The sequence below is a fragment of the Lissotriton helveticus genome, chromosome 7 (assembly GCF_964261635.1).
Source record: "Lissotriton helveticus chromosome 7, aLisHel1.1, whole genome shotgun sequence".
Lineage (NCBI taxonomy): Eukaryota > Metazoa > Chordata > Amphibia > Caudata > Salamandridae > Lissotriton > Lissotriton helveticus.
In genome coordinates this window covers 1,211,880,582-1,211,901,923 of record NC_136068.1, presented here as the reverse complement: position 1 = coordinate 1,211,901,923, position 21,342 = coordinate 1,211,880,582, and the positions used below count along the sequence as shown (strand labels likewise).

The 21,342-nt window shown below is 46.0% G+C and overlaps 3 pseudogenes; all 3 read right to left on the bottom strand.

The window, feature by feature from the left end:
• Nucleotides 1–7,066: 7,066 nt before the first annotated feature.
• On the bottom strand, nucleotides 7,067–7,219 carry LOC144771165 (5.8S ribosomal RNA; annotated as a pseudogene).
• Nucleotides 7,220–8,206: 987 nt separating this feature from the next.
• Nucleotides 8,207–9,978, bottom strand: LOC144771360 (18S ribosomal RNA; annotated as a pseudogene).
• Nucleotides 9,979–18,431: 8,453 nt separating this feature from the next.
• LOC144771357 (18S ribosomal RNA) lies at nucleotides 18,432–20,184 on the bottom strand (annotated as a pseudogene).
• Nucleotides 20,185–21,342: the final 1,158 nt, after the last annotated feature.

Here is a 21,342-nt window from a genome sequence, read left to right as displayed (position 1 = left end):
TTTTGCCATCATAATATGGCTGGCGGTGTCCATTGGACACCGCCACCATATTAATCTATTACCGCCGCGGTCGGAAGGCGACCGCGGCGGTAAAGCGGCGGACGGTCTTTCCGTCCGCCACTGTCCCCTCCGCCATCCTAATCTGGCGGAGGGGAAAACGAGAGTGGTTGTCGGGCGGATTGCCTCGGCCAGGGTGGCGGTGGCCACCGCCACCCTGGCGGAGGCAACACGCCCGATATCCTAATGGACCCCCAAGTGTGAGTACGCACACTTGAATGAAGCTTAATGCAGCTTAGATAAAAAACACTATCTACTTACCTCTCTGGCGGGCGTGGGGATGCTCTGTGTTTTGTCAAAATCAGACAGCAAACCTGAACAGCGCACCCTTTGCGCGCTACCATCAATCTTATGCAGCAATTGTCGCTAAATGACTGCCATGTTGAAAGAAGAGTTACCGAGACCGGAGTTGTATATAAGTGTGTTTTTCGTGGGTCTGCCATTTTGAGGACTGACCCCTTGCCACTAGCGGAGATATCTTCCTCAGTGTGTCAGAGTACTGTGAGATGTGCAATTATCTGGGTATTAGACGGAGGTGCTTGTACTACTCAGTAATGGAATGTTCATGTTGTGTCCTTTATTATACTGTCTATTGGTACAGTACCGAGCCAACGTACATCCATCTGTCAGACTCAAATATAAGGAAAGTGGTTTACCACATTTGTTAAAAATGTAAAAAAGATATAGAGCTTGAGTAAAAAGTGCAGTATAGGGAGAGCTACTTTTCTATGCATTTCCCTATCTCTGTCTCCCTCAGACTCAGCACGAGCGGGGAGGGTAGTTGTTTAACACTGGGTATGATGGAATGAGATATAGGATACGTCTGATCAAGAAGATGGCAGCACCTGGCTATGAGCTGGAAAACACAGGATTAAAAGATCGAGGATGCGTAATTTAACTGGAGACGTGTGATAACGCGGTGGGCCGGCACACAGAATGAATATGTTAAAAGAATTTTGTGTTATATCTTACGGCCTGGTCCAATGGGATCTCGATTTGATTTTCTAAATATTTAATGCCATCTCATTGAAAGGGAGATTTTTCCATTTCTCAAATTTTTCTTTTCTCCAGTCATATGATGTTAACAATTGTAAATCGTAGTTTAGCAATCTACTGTCCGATAAGTTGAGTTTGTGAGTTTTGATGATATTTTCGATTTTATCATTTATCATATCCCCTGTAAACATGTATGAGTAAGCAATGTAGGGATCTCGCGTTTCTCTGAGGTATAATAAATTGCTGATTTTGTTGATTCCTATTATTGTACACAGCTTTGTATATTCAGGCCCTCATTTGATCTTTTTGATTAAGGGAGGCCATCAGGTGTAAGCAGGTTGGTGGAGAAAGTGTTTAACATATTTCTTTATTGTCTTGTCTAAATCGATGAGAGTCTTTGCTTATGTGCCAAGCAATTCCAGTTTAAATGACAGTTTGGGATCCAGATATTGACATAATATTTCAACCTTTTGAATAGATTTGAGTGATAAACTGTTTTTGAACCAATACTGTTGGTACCTCATTAATGTTGCTGTTTTGTGTATGGCATGTGTAAGGATCAAAGTTCACTCCAAGGTATCTCTCACTGTCACCTTGGTATATGTTTTCAATGTTTTGTTTTACGAACTGCCATGGTTTGCAATTATTCACCAGGATTTTATATTTATTGTGACATGAATAAAATGTGTGTCTTTTTCACCTTCCGTTTTAGGCCTGTTGTTTTACTGAATTTTTTAATTATTCTCAAATCAGTATTCATTTTTTCCCATTTGTTACTGAGTACTGCTATCTCGTCAGCAAAGGCTAGAGTGGTGATTTTCTCAATAAGTCCATCTGATCCAAATGTAAAGTCCTTGCAATTTTTCTGAAGATCACATATTAGAGGATCCATGTCAATATTAAACAGTAGTGGGGATAGTGAGTCACCTTGTTTTACTCCAGATATCATTATTTCTGCTGTATGTTAATTGTTTTTACCCTTTAAGAATAATGATAAATCTGTGTAAAGCTCTTTTATTAAATCTCTGATGTACGATGGAACTCTTTGTCTCTTGAGACTCTGTATAATGGAGAAGTGTGGCTCAATGGTTAGAGTGGCAGACCCTGATGCAGAGGTCTAGCCCGGGACCAGCGTTCAATTCCCCGCCTCGGCGGGTCTTGGGCTCAAAAATTCCACGGATCTGATAATTCTCACCTCGGTGCCTATTCCAATCATGGAGTCCCAATCTGCAACTCTGGGCAATAGCTTACTTAATCTCCACAACGGCCCCCACAACGCTAAGGATGCCTGGCCTCCACCTTGGGGGTGCCCAGGAGTGGACACCTCACAGGGAAAGCCAGGATGGGTTCCACAGCGGTATTCGTACAAGCGCCTTGAGACCCTTGCGGGTGAGTAGTGCGCTATACAAGTATGAATTTACAATTTACATATAATGTGACCGTGGCTAGCAGAGTCAAATGCTTTAGAAAGGTCGATGAACACCACTGCAAGAGAATGTTTATTCTTTTGTGCCCCCTTTATGATGCTCTGTAGCAGTGTCAGGTTTTTGAAACATCCTCTTTCTTTCATGAAGCCCTTTTGTTTTGTGATCAAATTAATGAAAGAGGTAAGTCTTTTGGTCAGTATTATGGTAAATAGCTTAATGAATGATGTACCAATGGTGATCGGTCTCCAATTGCTTATTTTGTTTAGCTCATTGATTGGTACATTCTTTGGAATTACAATTGATTAGTTCTTTTGTATACATTCTGTGACTCTTTTCATTATTAACCATGTATATTATATTTTGGGCAGAATCCCTGGTTCTTTTTTGTGAACATTGTATAGATCATTTAAACAAATATTATCAGGCCCCACTGCTTTGTTTAAGTAAAGTCTTCAAATGCTTCTATTAATTCAAGTTTGTGATTTCTTTACACACACATTTGAAATCCCATTCTTCTGGTATTCTATCTATAGCGATGAATTTCAGATTGTTCTTATTTTCTTTTTCAATAATGTTTTTCTAATATTGAAAGATATTGTCAGTACTGATTCCTGAAATGGCATCTTCTTCACTGTCAGTGATTATTCTGGGAAATGCCAATTTTTCTTTTTTTACCATTGACTGATATTTCTTATAGCTGCCCTTTGCTTTCACATATCTTTTCTTCTGCGGTTTGAGCCTTTCATTTTTCTTACCATTTTTGGCATGTTACTTTGGACTGAGACACTCATAATCTCATCTTGAGCACCACTCATAGGTTCATTACCAATTTCATTTGGCTGTTTTTTGCAACTAACTGGCTTTGGACTTATATCACTGGTATTTTCTGAGATATAAGTTACAATTTCTTCTGTTAGGACCATAGCAGCTTTTTGATGTTCTAGATTTTTGGAGTATTTTTTAGCATTCAATATTCTGACATTTAGATCATGAAACTTAATGATTTTAGGTGCATGCTTCCTGCTTATAAAGTCTTTATGCATTTATTTTGTTATTTACATAGATATTTCCAGTTCATCATTGGAGTCGCGTTCAATATTGGTGGATGCTTCCTACGCATCCTTTGCAAGTTTTTTGCTTTTTCTATTTTATCCCTTATTTTCTCTGCAATTTGTTTTCTGTTTTTATTGTCAAGATGCAGTACCATGAACACATTTGTATTTGTTTTGTGTTCATACGCTTTTTTCAATTCAGTTAGCAGCAATATTTCTTTCTTTGACCATATTTTTGATGGTGTGCTGCTTGCATCGATTTGATTTTCTAAATATTTAATGCCATCTCATTGAAAGGGAGATTTTTCCATTTTTCTAATTTTTCTTTTCTCCAGTCATATGATGTTAACAATTGCAAATCGTAGTTTAGCAATCTACTGTCCGATAAGTTTAGTTTGTGAGTTTTGATGATATTTTCAATTTTATCATTTATCATAGAGCTGCGAGTCTCGCAGTCTAGCAGTATTTTGTGCTTTTGGGTGTGCATGTCTTGCATGTTGTGACACTCCAATTTTTGTTCAGAATCTGGGGTAACAAAAGCTACAAAGGAATTGTAGCTCTCCTTTTATTATTCTACCTTTGCACTTTGCATAGTGGCATGCAATAGTGTGGAATTCGACATCCTTGCCACTGTTTTTAGGTAAAATCCTTTGTGTTTTCTAAGTTCTTTGAAGGTTTCCATTATTTATCCACTCAAGTCGCAGATGTAGTTTTCATTTGGATATTTCTAGTATGTGACTTTTTGGGTGAAATCACTTCACCTTTCATTGAGTTTATCCTTAGCATCATAAACATCTGTCAGTTTTTCAAATCTTAAAGCAATTGTGACACTCTTGGCTGGTGAGGCTACAAATTCAATGTTTTCACTCAGGTCTAAGGTTTCCTCATTGTCTACTAGTATGAAGGATGAACAGGGCAATACAGTGTGATTTGGTTTGTTGTCGTGTAGATCTAGGTGTAGGGTTGACAAATTTGATTAGGAGGTTAATGATTTGTGGAAAAGACAGCACCTCCTGTCGCCATTTTAGAGGGTTTTTCAATATCCAGGTACTACCCCATCTGGAATTGGGATTGCTAGTTTCACCATTTCTTACTATCCTGCTCACGGGCATGATTGAACGTTGTTTGGCCTATCTTTATAGACTTCTCCTCAATGATTATAGTGGTTTAGAGACATTTACCAGTAGAAGCACTTGAAGGTAAAGGCCACTGCAACTGAGAAGAGGATAAGAGAGTCAGAGGGCTACAAAAGGATTTAGTGGTCGCAAATGGAGAAATGGGCCGTTTGCAACTGCTAAATAGCCTTTTGACATGTAGTAACCCTAGTTTACGAGTCAGAAACCTATTACTAAATCACAAAATAGGGTTTGTGAGTTGGATTTAGGAAGGGGCGTGTTAAGGGCGTCCCTTCCTAATAGCAAGAATGCATCCCATTTTACTTTAAGGAAAACAGGCTGCATTACAAAACTAAATTGCTTTATTCAAAAAGCAATCTCAGACAAGGTGGTATGCCGACCCCAGCAGGCCACCATCAATGTAATTTTGGCCATTACCAATGGTTCGCAAAGTGCAACCTGCCTCATGATCCATTTGTGACCCACTGGGAATCGCAAACTGTTATACATCACATTTGGCGACTTCCTAACTATGAGAGGCAAAAAGGCGCAATTAGGAACTCGTAAAATGTAGAAATCGTGCATGTGGTTTTAAGTTACTCTCGCCATTTACCCATATTTCAGTGAATTTCTTCACTTTGACATTCACAGCATTGGGCAATAATCAAATGGCTTCAACACTTACCTCAGGCCTTTTCAATGCTTTATTTTAATTAAACAGTTGGGTGCCCCTGTAATATGCTAAGCGTGTGCAGAGGCAGAATAACAACCTCGCTCCCAGGGAGGGGCACTGGGGGAGCTGACCACCATAGCTAGGGCAATCCACAGGAAGAGCCCAACTTACATCCAGAGTCGCCACCACCCAGGAGGGCAACACATTATACAGCCATGGTGCGCGTCAAGTCCCACTTCGCACCCCAGACCATAGAGTCAATCCTTATCCCAAAGTTACAGATCTGATTGCTGACATCCCTTACCTACATTTTTCCAACATGCTAGAGTCTGTTCACCTTGGAGACCTGCTGCGGATATGACGCGTATTTGCCCTCAGATTGGTAAGGACCAGCGAGAGCTCACTGGATGCTGCCAGATCAACAATGTTTTCTCTCTAAGGGTGAACCCATTCCAGGGTGGCATGCCCTTCACAAATGAAAGCTAACTTCACCCCAGGGCCTCTGCCAGTTTCTCTAGGATCATTTGTGTTACTGCCTTGAATACCATGAGGGCACCTGTCTCTGCCGCTCAGGGTTCAGGAATCTTAACCTGACTCACTTTTGATTGGCTGAGGGTACCCTAGGTCATCACCTGTGCTTTCCAAACAGCGCTCACCAATCTCTTAGGACTGACTGACCCATGTTTGGAATCCTTCTCCACTTCGGCCGTCAATGTTCTCACTTGAGTATTTTCTACTTCCACTAAGGCCCACCTGGACCCTCACTCTTGGATTTAATGCACACCGCAGCAGCCCTCCTAATCATTGAAGCTTAGACTCTATGTCTCTCCGGGCCAGTTGTAGCTGGGTATGGAATCCTCCTGACCAACCTTCCCACCGTGCTAAATCCTCGGGGTGAACTGCACAGACACCACCTGTTTACCTTTCAACTCTTTCACCCCCTCTTTAACTCTCCCTTCTAAGTTCTTTTCAACTTTACCTTATACTACGAAGCTTGTACCCCTATTTAGCCTTAGTTGGAGTTTACCACCCACTTTGGGCTGCATTCCAAGCAACCCGACTCCAAGATGACCTGATCCCGATGCCCCGGGGCTACTAGCGGCCTAACACGATCCACGGGGTCAGCCTCTTTCAGAAGGACTTGAGCCCCCTGAGCAACACTGAGGAGTAAGCCTTCTGTATGCTGCCAGGTACGGATTCAGTGCTGGGCTCTCATCTCTTTACTCACCATTACTGAGGACATTTTGGATAATTTATTTTCCTCCACTTAGTAATATGCTTAAATTCAGAGGGTTGCCATGTCTGATCTGAGGCTGCAGTCGGATACCAAAGTTTGGGGGAGCTGGACCAATTCTATAGGTGCCAAAGGTATGGCTTTTTTTGCAAAAGGGTGCCACAACAGTATACCCTTTTCCAGATTGGAAACCAAAGCCCACTAGGCCAGAAAAGAAACCAACACCCACGGGTGACCAAGGTGGTGCACAAGGGCAGCAATGGTATACCATAGACAGCCACATGCAGCACACAGTCCAGCAACCTGGGTTTTGCAGGCCTGGGGCCGACTAAGCGCCCATACCATCGAGGCTGTGAAGACTGAGCACACCGGTGGCGTACCTCTGCAGTGGGATTGGTGGGAATCCTGCATGGGCAATCAGGGGTGTGACCTGGGGAGGACCAATGGAGCAGATCCCCCTGCGACAGATCGAACTGTGTCCTGGGAGAGCCCCATGGTGATTGATATTCAAGCAACCCTCAGACAAGCATAGCCCCGGGAAAAACACAGGGGCACAAGGTGCATTCAAAGTGTCAATGATCATGTGTCCTGAAATTCACACTGATTCTCAAAGCTAGCTGCGTTCTTCATCAACACATACGCCAAGTGATCCCCTGCAAAGAGTCACATGCAACATTTGTAACATTCACCTACACCTCTGCAAGTCAGCCTCCATGATTTACAAAACAGTGTTTCCAGGCACTCAGCCCAGGAGTCCCACCCCACCACCACAGCAGGCAGGCAAGCAAGAGGCTTCCACAGCAGCAAAGGCAGGACGCTCCACCCCAGCCCTCCTAGACAGTGCATCATGAGTCTCTAATCTTCAGTCTGGTCACACGGGACCAGTCCACCAGGTACCTGGCATTGAGGGAAGGTTGCTCCATCTGCCACATATGAAGGGCCAGTGGGAGCCAGGACTCCATCCTTGCACATTGAGAGTCCCCAGTTTAGGCAGCAGCACCAAGCCATGCCAGTGGGCTGGGGGTCCCCCTTACCCTGGTAGGAGGCACTGAGAGGGGAAGAGCCAGGTTCTTCCATATTACAAAAGCAACTCACCCACTTCCAGTACACTCATGGAAGCTCGAGGTGCCGGGGGCAGCATCTCCTGACACTCCATGAAGCAGTTCACACTGGCTATGAGAAGGAACAAAATCTCTACTGTGAGCAGGCAGGGTCCCCTCATGGCCCGGCTCCTTTTCATCCAGGCTGCCTTGCCACCTAAGATAGGCCATTCTCAGTCACTCAAAATCTAGGTAGACTTGGATCGGGCTTGAGAGGGCCCAGGTGACAGGTCCTTCCGTGAGTTCCAGCCCTGAGAGTCACTGAAATTCAAGTACCAGAGGCGTGTGCTGGGTTCCATGTTGGGAGGGCTAATTCTCATATTGTACCCCTCCCAGAGAGTCCGAGGCTTCACCTGCCTGTCACCTCAGTTGGGTCTTTCCAAGGTAGAGGACCCCACCCTGTGCCAACTCCTCCCCTAAGAGCCCAGCAACCATGGACAGCTCTGCCGGCCTGGTACAAAGTACTGGGCTGAGCCCTGTGCTTTGGTTTCCATCTGGGAGATGCCAGAGAGTTCAGACTGTCACTGTCAGTCAGTTGGGATGCTGTACAGTTAATGATCCTTCCACAGGTTCATCTATGGAATCCTTGTTAAGACTTTTACTTCCTAATGATAGTCAAGTTTAATCATCTACTTGGCGCTCCACCAGAGCAATTGCCAACCTCATTGGGACTGAATTTAAGGACCTCACTAAACCATCCAATTGATTGTAGCGAAGGGCAGTGTGTGCAAAGGAAAGGGACTTAATCAATGCAATCTTATGACCCCCACTAACTGGGAATTCCTCGTTCATGGTAAACAATTGCAATCCGCAATCCCTATCACAAACAGGGTTTAACAGGTTACCCGTATCTGCCAGCAAAGGGTAGACAATGGTCATCCATTCAGTAGCATGTGTGCAGCCCAGTCATCTAAGGTCATCACAGACATGTAATTGCTCAATCTCGTGTGGCTGAACACCACTTGTCATTCTAAGAAGATGAACACCAACCACTAGGGGTCACATAACTAGTTAGAAATTCGAATGGAGGAGTCTTGTTTGTTACAAGAATTAACCGGACAAATCGCTCCACCAGCTAAGAATGGCCATGGACCACCACCCACAGAATCAAGAAAGAGCTATCAATCTGTCAATCCTTTCCTTGTCTGGGCCGGGTGAGGTTTCCTGTGTTGAGTCAAATTAAGCCACAGGCTCCATTCCTGGGGGTGCCTTTCAGTCAATTCCTTTGATTTCCATCTTTGCACCCACACTCGACTCAGAACAAAAAGACTGGAAGCTGCTCAGAAGGTCATGGGAATAACGTCGCTGGATCTCTAGTCTGCATCCATTATGTTCGGAACTGCAATGGTGAACTCCTGACTTTCGTTCTTGATTAATGAAAATATTTTTGGCAAATGCTTTAGCTTTGGTTATTTTTGCACCAGCCCAAGAATTGCACCTCTAGCTGCACAGTACGAATGCCGCTGTTCTTAATCATGGCCCCAGTAAAAAAAAAAAAAGAAAAAATAGAACCAGAGTCTTATTCCAATTATTCTTAGCTGAAGTATCCAGGTGACTGGCCTGCTTTAAACACTCAATGTTTTTCAAAGTAAACACTTAAGACCCCCAGGATACTACGTTAAGAGCATCAAGGGTGCACCGAAAGGCAGGGACTGGGACAAGCAGTAGTTATCCTTGTAATAGACCATGAAACTCAATCCCAAGATCCAACTTTGAGCTTCTAACTGCAGCAACTTTAATATATGCTATTGGACCTGGAATTAACAGCTGCTGGCACCAGACATGCCGTCTAATAGATCCTCATTACAGGGCCTCGAAAGAGTCCTGTATTGCTCTATTTCCTCACTACCTCCTCGAGTCAAGAGTGGGTAATTTGAATGCTTGTTGCCTGGATGTGGTAGCCATTTCTCAGGCTCCCTCTCTGGAATCGAACCCTGATTCGCCAGTAGCCATGGTCACCATGGTAGGCACAGAAAGCATCATTGTAAGCTGATAGGACAGACATCCTTATGTATCATAACCATCACTGATACATACAATCCTTGGCAGGTTATCTAGAGTCACCAAAGTGGGCAGGTGATCCCGGATTGCTCTCGGTCTTGGTCTGATAAATAAACGCATCCCAGGAGGTCAGCACTCATCAATATGTATTAGCCCTAGAATTACCACGTTTATCCAAGTAACAGAGGGAGTGATCAAAGGAACCATAGTGTAGTATCCTCGTGCTGCCTGCTGAGCTCGCCTCGCCGCATGCTCTGGAATGTGGAATCCTATGCCTAGGTATTCCTGGATTCCAGTGCAGCGGTTGGCGTGGGCTCTTCATGTATCTATCTCACTTCTCCAATAAATCTTCATTTACCACTAAATCGAGAGCAATCTGTCTCCCTCCTTGACGGATACATCACTGGCGACTTGGTGTGAACGAACCTACGCGATTTCTGAGCCTGCAGCCCCGGTATCCCCGGACCAAGATTACCGTTGCCATCATGAGATGCTGAATTCCCTCCTCTGTGTCTGCCGAGCCTTCGCTATCGAATCGATGTCAGTTTGGTGAAAATCCCGCTTTCTTCACATTAAGCGGTGAGATTATTTTCATTTTAATACTTTTCGCTTTGTTTTCATCTGCGCGAGTTGACGCGTGCGCTCTACCACGCGCCTGGAAACTTCAGCGCGAGCTAACGCATGTGCTCAACATTCTCTGCATTCCAACCTGGCAGCGTCAGCACAAGCAAGTGCAAGCAACGTCTGTTCTATCTGCTATTGTGACATCACAAAGCCTTTCTTCAAGGCAGGCAGCGTCAGTACAAGCAAGTGCAAGCAGCATCTGTTCTATCTGTTATTGTGACATCACAAAGCCTCTCTTCAAGGAATAATTCCTCTCAAGAACTTTTTACCATTAGTTTATGACATCACAATGCCTAAGTAAGACATTTTCTGCAGTCTGTTAAAGTTACATTCTTCAGTTTTTTCCATTCATTCTTCTGCATCTCAATGGAAAGTTTTAATGCTCCTCCGCCATTTTTGGCCAGTCCCGGTGAACCACCATTAGAATGGAAACAATGGCGTGAAGGATTTGAAGCCTATCTCGAAGCCATTGGTGGCGAGAACTACACGGACAAACGCAAACTTGCAATACTTAAGCATTCTCTTGGCGCAGAAGGAAGACAAATTCTTTCGCATTTACCTCCAATGACATTAGATAATTCATCTGAAGAAGAAATTGATGTCTATGAAAATGCAATTATGCAACTCGATAAACAGTTCATTAAAAAAGTCAATGAAGTGGTGGCACGCCACAAGTTTCTTAGCAGAAAACAACTTCCCGTTGAACCGATTGATTCTTTTATCAAAGATTTAAGGATCCTGGCTGCAAAGTGCAACTATTTACTTTGCTTGTATGTATTAACTGTTAAGATTAATTCTTTTCTTTTCTAGTAAGGAGGATGTGTAGTATCCTCGTGCTGCCTGCTGAGCTCGCCTCGCCGCATGCTCTGGAATGTGGAATCCTATGCCTAGGTATTCCTGGATTCCAGTGCAGCGGTTGGCGTGGGCTCTTCATGTATCTATCTCACTTCTCCAATAAATCTTCATTTACCACTAAATCGAGAGCAATCTGTCTCCCTCCTTGACGGATACATCACATAGTTAATTAATAAGCCATTCGCAGTTATTCTGTACCAACTGTGTGTACTTTCACATGCATGCCTTAATCCTTGAGACAAGCAGATGCTACTGGCAGGATCAACCAGGTAGCTGCACCTGCTGAACAGAAGGAAAAGCCACGTGCCCATCCTGGACAGACCTTCACACCCCTCTGGTGCTTGCTTTGGGAGTCCTTGCTTGCCTGCGGCGCTGGGAGGACAGGGCAGTCGCACAGGGACTGGCAGGCCCAGCCTGTTCCTTGACAACAAAAGGTAAAAGTGGGCCAAAGTGCAGCCAGAGCAAGAGGTGCTTTGTCCCACCTTAGGCAATCGGGCCACACCACATAACAGTCTTTCTGAGCTGCTACTGATAGGTAGTAGGTAGAAAAGGGCAACGGACAGGCACACAGGGACCGAATCACCAGATATCACCTTGGACTTGCACCACTCAATCCCATCCGCCCTGGACAGACAACTTTACAAGCTGCTTGGCATCCGTTTTGCTGAGTGGCCTCCTCAAAAAGACAGACCTTTGAGTTGGACAGTCCAGGCAAGATGAAAGCTCTTTGCTTGAAAAAACAGCCAAGACTGGCCAAGCATTCTATTGCTAAGTGGGCCAAGTGGGCCCATTTAATCAGAGTGCAGTGCTGGCTAAATCAGCCCTGTGCAGGCTGCCCTGCACATGGATAACAGCTTTACATCCGTGCCTGCTCTCTGAGCAGCAGGGTTCAGAGGAAAGAGCCATTGAACAGGGCTGGAGCCAGTCACAGACTTAGGCTCCTGGAAACAGGCCCAAGCCCTCGCAGCACCTGGGGAGAAAGATTGGAGGACAACGTGGTCACTCATATCTTGCCCTAATAATCCAGAGGCATGCTACCGTCCTTTCTTGTAATGCAAACCAAGTGAAAGGGGCCCATCTGAGCAAACACATTTTGGAGCCCTGGCTGGGATTGGAGAGTCATCGGGACTTCCAGATCAGTCCGGCCATCACAATCACAGCACAATCACAGTAGAGTGCTGACTAAATCACCCAAAGCAGACTACTCTGCATGGAGATGTCAGCATTGCATCTCTACCGGCTCTCCAGGAAGCAAGGCTTGGAAGGCAGCCTCAGACCGAGGCTGCACCTGGCCACAAGAAGGTCCCAAGTACACTGTACCTATTAATCTGGAGCAAGACTACCCCTCTTTCTTGCAATCAATCAATCAATCATTTGTAAAGCGCACTACATACCTGTGAGGGTCTAAAGGCACTGGGGGGGCGGATCTACTGATCGAACAGCCAGGTCTTGAGTATCCTCCTGAAGGTCAGCAGGTCTTGTGTCTGTCGTAGGCTCAGTGGGAGGGTGTTCCATGTCTTGGCGGTGAGGTGGGAGAAGGATCTTCCACCGGTGGTTGTTCTTCGGATGCGTGGGACAGTGGCGAGTGAGAGGTTGGCGGAGCGTAGCTGGTGGTTGGGGATGTAGAAGGAGAGCCGTCTGTTGAGGTAGTCTGGGCCGGTCTTGTGAAGTCCCTTGTGTCTGTGGGTGAGGAGCTTGACGGATATCCCCTTGTTGACGGGGAGCCAGTGCAGGTTTCTCAGATGGGGGTGATGTGGCCGTGGCATGGTACATCAAGGATCAGTCGTGCCGAGGCGTTTTGGATGCGTTGTAGTCGTTTGATGAGCTTGGTTGGGGCTCCCGCCTAGAGGGCATTTCCGTAATCGAGTCTGCTGCTGACGAGGGCCTGGGTGACTGTCTTTCTTGTATCTGTCGGGATCCATCTGTAGATCTTGCGGAGCATGCAGAGGGTGTTGAAGCAGGAGGAGGAGACAGCGTTGACTTGCTTGGTCATTGAGAGCGTTGAGTCGAGGATGATTCCCAGGTTGCGTGCGTGGTCGGTGGGTGTCGGGGCTGCCCCCAGTGCCCTTGGCCACCAGGAGTCGTCCCAGGCTGAAGGGTTGGAGCCGAGGATGAGGACCCCCAACTTTTCCGAGTTCAGCTTCAGACGCCTGGTCTTCATCCAGTCGGCGACGGCCTTCATTCCTTCGTGGAGGTTGGCTTTGGCGGTGATGGGGTCCTTGGTGAGGAAGAGGATCAGCTAAGTGTCGTCGGCGTAGGAGATTATGTTGAGGTTGTGCTGTCGGGCTACGTGTGCGAGCGGGGCCATGTAAATGTTGAACAGCGTCGAGCTGAGGGAGGATCCCTGGGGTACGCCGCAGATGATCTCGGAGGTTTTGGAACGGAATGGGGGAAGGCGTACGCTCTGGGTTCTGCCGGAGAGGAAGGAGGTGGTCCAATCCAGAGTCTTGTCTCGGATCCCTGCGGCGTGGAGGGGTCCGCGTAGTGTGCGGTGGCAGACGTGTCGAAGGAAGCAGAGAGGTCTAGGAGAATAAGTGCTGCGGTCTCGCCGTTGTCCAGCAGGGTCCTGATGTCATCGGTGGCGGCGATGAGGGCAGTCTCGGTGCTGTGGTTGCTGCGGAACCCTGACTGGGAAGGGGCCAGGATTCTGTTTTCTTTGAGGTATCGGGTTAGCTGTCTGTTGCACAAGAAGTGACAGAGGGGCTGTAGAAACCTCATCCAACCTCCTGGAGTCCATATCGGAACTTCCAGGGGAGCCCTGCCATCTGGACACCCTATAGGAATGTATGTCAGGCAATCAGATGCCCAGACTTGAAGGACAGCCATGCGGTCGCGCCATGTTTTATCTTTAAAAAGGAGTTTGCTCACCCTTGGAGATGACAGGAACTCTGAGGCTTAGGTTCTCAGATTCCGAGCTGGGTATCAGGCATGGGGTTAAGGGGGCTGATGGTGCTCTGACACAGGGCCCGGAGAGAGCTTCTGAACCCAGACAAGCAAGGGAGAGCTGTCCAGACCTTTGGGACCCCATCCCAGGCATTTTGCAACACAACAGGCCGGAGAAGGGAGCCCAGGGGCATCCACCCCTGGGCTAGTTGGACCTCTGACCTAGGGCCGGTCAGAGTTTCTGAACCCAATCAATCACAGTACAGTGCTGGCTTCGCATCTCTGCCTGCTCTCTGGAAAGCAAGGCTTGGAGAAAAGGCCTATTGGACAGAGCCGGAAGATCACCAGAGACTCAGGTTCCTGAGATCCCAGGTCAGGCTAGCACAAGCCCTAACCCGACCTGGGAAGAAAGACTAGGGCACAATATGGTCCCTCAAACCTTTTCTCTAAAAATCTGGAGTAATACTGCCTGCCCTTCTTGTAATCTATGCACCCAGAGTGAAGGGGGGTCATCGGAGGGAACACAATCAACCACCTGTAGCCCTGGCTGAGCTTCAAGAGTCAAATGTGTCATCATCTGGACTTCCAAGTTAGCCTAGCCATCACAATCACAGCACAGTGCTTGATAAACTGTCCTCCTCCTCAAGCAGGCAGCCCTGCATGTGGATGTCAGTTTCGCATCCCTGCCTCTTCTCCAAGAAGCAAGGCTTGGAGGAAACACCCTTTGAGGAGCAGGGCTGGAAGGCAGCTGCAGACCTAGGCTCATGGGGGCACCGCCCAGGCCCTACTAATCCAGACAAGGCTTGTAGTTCGTGCACGCCGATTGATCGAGGGGGCCATCGAAGTAAACATACCGACCTCATGCAGCTGTGTCTGGCCTTGAAGACTCAAATTAACCCTCATCATGACTTTCAGGACAGCCCGACCATCTGATCACATCTTAGGTACTATTGAATTTGCTTCAAGAGCTTTACTCGAACTGGAGTGAAGATAATCTATGATTAAGAAAGAAAGGCTAATGGTGTGTTTGGGCCAATAAAAACATGTAAGCATGTTTTATATGAAACCTGATGCGAACTCTACTGTGACCAAAAAACTCTGCAGGAAGTTATTAACAAGAAAGGGTTGGATGCCATTTCATCACATATTTGTAAGTCAATTGTTGCATTGCAGGATTCCCATTTAATCAGTTAAATATATTCTTAGTGGTATACAACCTTTACAACGCAACTTTTACAACGCACTACCATTACAACAAAACTTTTACAACGCAAAATCCATTACAACGCATGCATTTACAACGCAGTCATTACAACGCATGACACTACAACGCACACCACTACAACGCATGCCATTACAACGCAGTCATTACAACGCATACCATTACAACGCATAGCATTACAACACATAGTACCCTACACTATCCAACACTTACCCTACTGTTGCACCCCCTGGAGTTAGAATAGTAATTTTTACCCCTACACTATCCAACACTTACCCTACTGTTGCACCCCCTGGAGTTAGAATAGTAATTTTTACCCCTACACTATCCAACACTTACCCTACTGTTGCACCCCCTGGAGTTAGAATAGTAATTTTTACCCCTACACTATCCAACACTTACCTTACATGCAATGTAATGTAATGCGTTGTAATGGTATGCGTTGTAAAGGTAGTATGCGTTGTAGTGGAATGCGTTGTAAAGGCAGTTTCAAAGAATTCGTTGTAATGGTATGTGTTGTAATGGTGTGCGTTGTAATGGATGTTGCGGTGTAAAAAATGAGTTGTAAAGGTAGGCGTTGTAAAAGTATGCGTTGTAACGTCATACATCCATTCTTAGTGTGTCAAACAAAGCAGCAGATTGCCTTTACAGGTTGGTCAGTGCAGTAGAAAGTGATATTGATGGTTAAGTTGAGTGGTAGACAGAGGATAGTGTGTAGGTTGCAAATGGTTGTGTAACAGAGATGTAATGGCTGGAAGAGTTAGCCATAATTGAGACATTTAAGTCTATATGTGATTCTTTGTGTGATGGTGAAGGTGGCCAAATGGATAGTGTGTTTACAAGAGAATTCTCAAACATTATGCAGGAGATGTCAATGTAGGGCAGACTCTTGTTTAGAGGGTTTTAGTTGATTCTGGCAACAAGTATGTAGATGAAACTAATTGAATTTGCCTATATGGGCATAAAGGAATAAGCAAAACTAAGGAGCATTTGAGAGCTTTCTACTGGTGGCCTGGCATTGATTTAGAAGTAGAAATTAATTTGGTGTGTTGATTGTAACATAAGTAAAAAATCAAAGGGGTTTGGAACTCCCAATTCATATGTGGGGAATTGTCATGGCAACTTTGGAAAGAAGTTTCCCTTGATTTATTAAGTTCTTTGCTTATTTTTAGGCCATCTTATGTAATTGTCTGGAAGGATTTGTATTCCAAGTGGCCAGAAATAGCTCTGGTGCACGAGACAACTACTCAATCAGTGGCAGATGGGTTACTATGTCACAGCGCTGATGGATATCTCATCTGCCTACACATAAATCTCATTATATTGTCTGGAATTTATATGTGACGGGGTAACCCATCTGTCACAATCTATATCAGGCCCCCACCCAGTGTCTAAGTCAAGTTTTTGTGTGTGAAAGCAATTCTAATATTCTTCTTGCAGATAATGGTGTCTAATTGTTTTCCAATGAAATGGAGGAGTTTTTGAGAAAGAGAGCGATTTTTCACAAAAATATGCTTTGTATCACCCATAAACTAAAGGAATGATTAAACACTTCACCATTAGGAGAGTGTGTTCAGATGCCTAGGAGAATGGGAAAGAACTGTGTTGTATTATTCTCATACATTGTCATTACAGTTTTAGTACAAGTTTCCTTTATATGTAAATTAAGTATTTTGAAGTGTTCCAGCTACTGTATCCTAGCAACTGTTGTTGGACTACTAGAAAGCAGTTGGTGGGAGAGAGGAAGAACTGCGAGCAGTGGATGTCAGCTGTTGAGGGTTGCTGCTCTGTATCTACAATAAATCCTTTCCTTATAACATATTTGTGTCCCTTATCCTTAAAAATGGCGACGAGGGTGGGATGAAGATGTCTACCTTATGAAGAAGGATAAAGGGATTTAATTTGGAGTAGTTCATCAAGATCATTGCAGCTGCATGTTTAAGTCTTTGAACATCGGAGACCCTTAACAAGATTTTCTAGTTTCAGAATTATTAGTAGTTGGTGTGTCCTTGGTCCTTGTGAAGTTATATTTTATTTATATAGAAGACAAGGAGATCTGCTACCAACAAACGTAAGTGCAATCGAGGGTATTGTCATCATTATGTGATACAGTTAAGATTGCAAGAAATCGTCTGATGCCAGTATAAATCTTTTCTGAGAAATATTTCTATGTGGAGGAAGTGATCCCCTGCAAAGAGTCACATGCAACATTTGTAACATTCACCTACACCTCTGCAAGTCAGCCTCCATGATTTACAAAACAGTGTTTCCAGGCACTCAGCCCAGGAGTCCCACCCCACCACCACAGCAGGCAGGCAAGCAAGAGGCTTCCACAGCAGCAAAGGCAGGACGCTCCACCCCAGCCCTCCTGGACAGTGCATCATGAGTCTCTAATCTTCAGTCTGGTCACACGGGACCAATCCACCAGGTACCTGGCATTGAGGGAAGGTTGCTCCATCAGCCACATATGAAGGGCCAGTGGGAGCCAGGACTCAATCCTTGCACATTGAGAGTCCCCAGTTTAGGCAGCAGCACCAAGCCATGCCAGTGGGCTGGGGGTCCCCCTTACCCTGGTAGGAGGCACTGAGAGGGGAAGAGCCAGGTTCTTTCATATTATAAAAGCAACTCACCCACTTCCAGTACACTCATGGAAGCTCGAGGTGCCGGGGGCAGCATCTCCTGACACTCCATGAAGCAGTTCACACTGGCTATGAGAAGGAACAAAATCTCTACTGTGAGCAGACAGGGTCCCCTCATGGCCCGGCTCCTTTTCATCCAGGCTGCCTTGCCACCTAAGATAGGCCACTTCTCAGTCACTCAAAATCTAGGTAGACTTGGATCGGGCTTGAGAGGGCCCAGGTGACAGGTCCTTCCATGAGTTCTAGCCCTGGGAGTGACTGAAATTCAAGTACCAGAGGCGTGTGCTGGGTTCCATGTTGGGAGGGCTAATTCTCATATTGTACCCCTCCCAGAGAGTCCGGGGCTTCACCTGCCTGTCACCTCAGTTGGGTCTTTCCAAGGTAGAGGACCCCACCCTGTGCCAACTCCTCCCCTAAGAGCCCAGCAACCATGGACAGCTCTGCCGGCCTGGTACAAAGTACTGGGCTGAGCCCTGTGCATTGGTTTCCATCTGGGAGATGCCAGAGAGTTCAGACTGTCACTGTCAGTCAGTTGGTTGGGATGCTGTACAGTTAATGATCCTTCCACAGGTTCATCTATGGAATCCTTGTTTACTTCCTAATGATAGTCAAGGTTAATCATCTACTTGGCGCTCCACCAGAGCAATTGCCAACCTCATTGGGACTGAATTTAAGGACCTCACTAAACCATCCAATTGATTGTAGCGAAGGGCAGTGTGTGCAAAGGAAAGGGACTTAATCAATGCAATCTTATGACCCCCACTAACTGGGAATTCCTCGTTCATGGTAAATAATTGCAATCCACAATCCCTATCACAAACAGGGTTTAGCAGGTTACCCGTATCTGCCAGCAAAGGGTAGACAATGGTCATCCATTCAGTAGCATGTGTGCAGCCCAGTCATCTAAGGTCATCACAGACATAAATTGCTCAATCTCGTGTGGCTGAACACCACTTGTCATTCTAAGAAGATGAACACCAACCACTAGGGGTCACATAACTAGTTAGAAATTCGAATGGAGGAGTCTTGTTTGTTACAAGAATTAACCGGACAAATCGCTCCACCAACTAAAAATGGCCATGCACCACCACCCACAGAATCAAGAAAGAGCTATCAATCTGTCAATCCTTTCCTTGTCTGGGCCGGGTGAGGTTTCCTGTGTTGAGTCAAATTAAGCCACAGGCTCCATTCCTGGGGGTGCCCTTCAGTCAATTCCTTTGATTTCCATCTTTGCACCCACACTCGACTCAGAACAAAAAGACTGGAAGCTGCTCAGAAGGTCATGGGAATAACGCCACTGGATCTCTAGTCTGCATCCATTATGTTCGGAACTACAATGGTGAACTTCTGACTTTCGTTCTTGATTAATGAAAATATTTTTGGCAAATGCTTTAGCTTTGGTTCTTTTTGCACCAGCCCAAAAATTGCACCTCTAGCTGCACAGTACGAATGCCGCTGTTCTTAATCATGGCCCCAGTTAAAAAAAATAGAAAAATAGAACCAGAGTCTCATTCCAATTATTCCTAGCTGAAGTATCCAGGTGACTGGCCTGCTTTAAACACTCAATGTTTTTCAAAGTAAACACTTAAGACCCCCAGGATACTACGTTAAGAGCATCAAGGGTGCACCGAAAGGCAGGGACTGGGACAAGCAGTAGTTATCCTTGTAATAGACCATGAAACTCAATCCCAAGATCCAACTTTGAGCTTCTAACTGCAGCAACTTTAATATATGCTATTGGACCTGGAATTAACAGCTGCTGGCACCAGACATGCCGTCTAATAGATCCTCATTACAGGGCCTCGAAAGAGTCCTGTATTGCTCTATTTCCTCACTACCTCCCCGAGTCAAGAGTGGGTAATTTGAATGCTTGTTGCCTGGATGTGGTAGCCATTTCTCAGGCTCCCTCTCTGGAATCGAACCCTGATTCGCCAGTAGCCATGGTCACCATGGTAGGCACAGAAAGCATCATTGTAAGCTGATAGGACAGACATCCTTATGTATCATAACCATCACTGATACATACAATCCTTGGCAGGTTATCTAGAGTCACCAAAGTGGGCAGGTGATCCCGGATTGCTCTCGGTCTTGGTCTGATAAATAAACGCATCCCAGGAGGTCAGCGCTCATCAATATGTAATAGCCCTAGAATTACCACGTTTATCCAAGTAACAGAGGGAGTGATCAAAGGAACCATAGTTAATTAATAAGCCATTCGCAGTTATTCTGTACCAACTGTGTGTACTTTCACATGCATGCCTTAATCCTTGAGACAAGCAGATGCTACTGGCAGGATCAACCAGGTAGCTGCACCTGCTGAACAGAAGGAAAAGCCACGTGCCCATCCTGGACAGACCTTCACACCCCTCTGGTGCTTGCTTTGGGAGTCCTTGCTTGCCTGCGGCGCTGGGAGGACAGGGCAGTCAAACAGGGACTGGCAGGCCCAGCCTGTTCCTTGACAACAAAAGGTAAAAGTGGGCCAAAGTGCAGCCAGAGCAAGAGGTGCTTTGTCCCACCTTAGGCAATCGGGCCACACCACAGAACAGTCTTTCTGAGCTGCTACGGATAGGTACTAGGTAGAAAAGGGCAACGGACAGGCACACAGGGACCGAACCACCAGATATCACCTTGGACTTGCACCACTCAATCCCATCCGCCCTGGACAGACAACTTTACAAGCTGCTTGGCATCCGTTTTGCTAAGTGGCCTCCTCAAAAAGACAGACCTTTGAGTTGGCCAGTCCAGGCAAGATGAAAGCTCTTTGCTTGAAAAAACAGACAAGACTGGCCAAGCATTCTATTGCTAAGTGGGCCAAGTGGGCCCATTTAATCAGAGTACAGTGCTGGCTAAATCAGCCCTGTGCAGGCTGCCCTACACATGGACAACAGCTTTACATCCGTGCCTGCTCTCTGAGCAGCAGGGTTCAGAGGAAAGAGCCATTGAACAGGGCTGGAGCCAGTCACAGACTTAGGCTCCTGGAAACCGGCCCAAGCCCTCGCAGCACCTGGGGAGAAAGATTGGAGGACAACGTGGTCACTCATATCTTGCCCTAATAATCCAGAGGCATGCTACCGTCCTTTCTTGTAATGCAAACCAAGTGAAAGGGGCCCATCTGAGCAAACGCATTTTGGAGCCCTGGCTGGGATTGGAGAGTCATCGGGACTTCCAGATCAGTCCGGCCATCACAATCACAGCACAATCACAGTAGAGTGCTGACTAAATCACCCAAAGCAGACTACTCTGCATGGAGATGTCAGCATTGCATCTCTACCGGCTCTCCAGGAAGCAAGGCTTGGAAGGCAGCCTCAGACCGAGGCAGCACCTGGCCACAATAAGGTCCCAAGTACACTGTACCTATTAATCTGGAGCTAGACTACCCCTCTTTCTTGCAATCAATCAATCAATCATTTGTAAAGCGCACTACATACCTGTGAGGGTCTCAAGGCGCTGGGGGGGGGCGGATC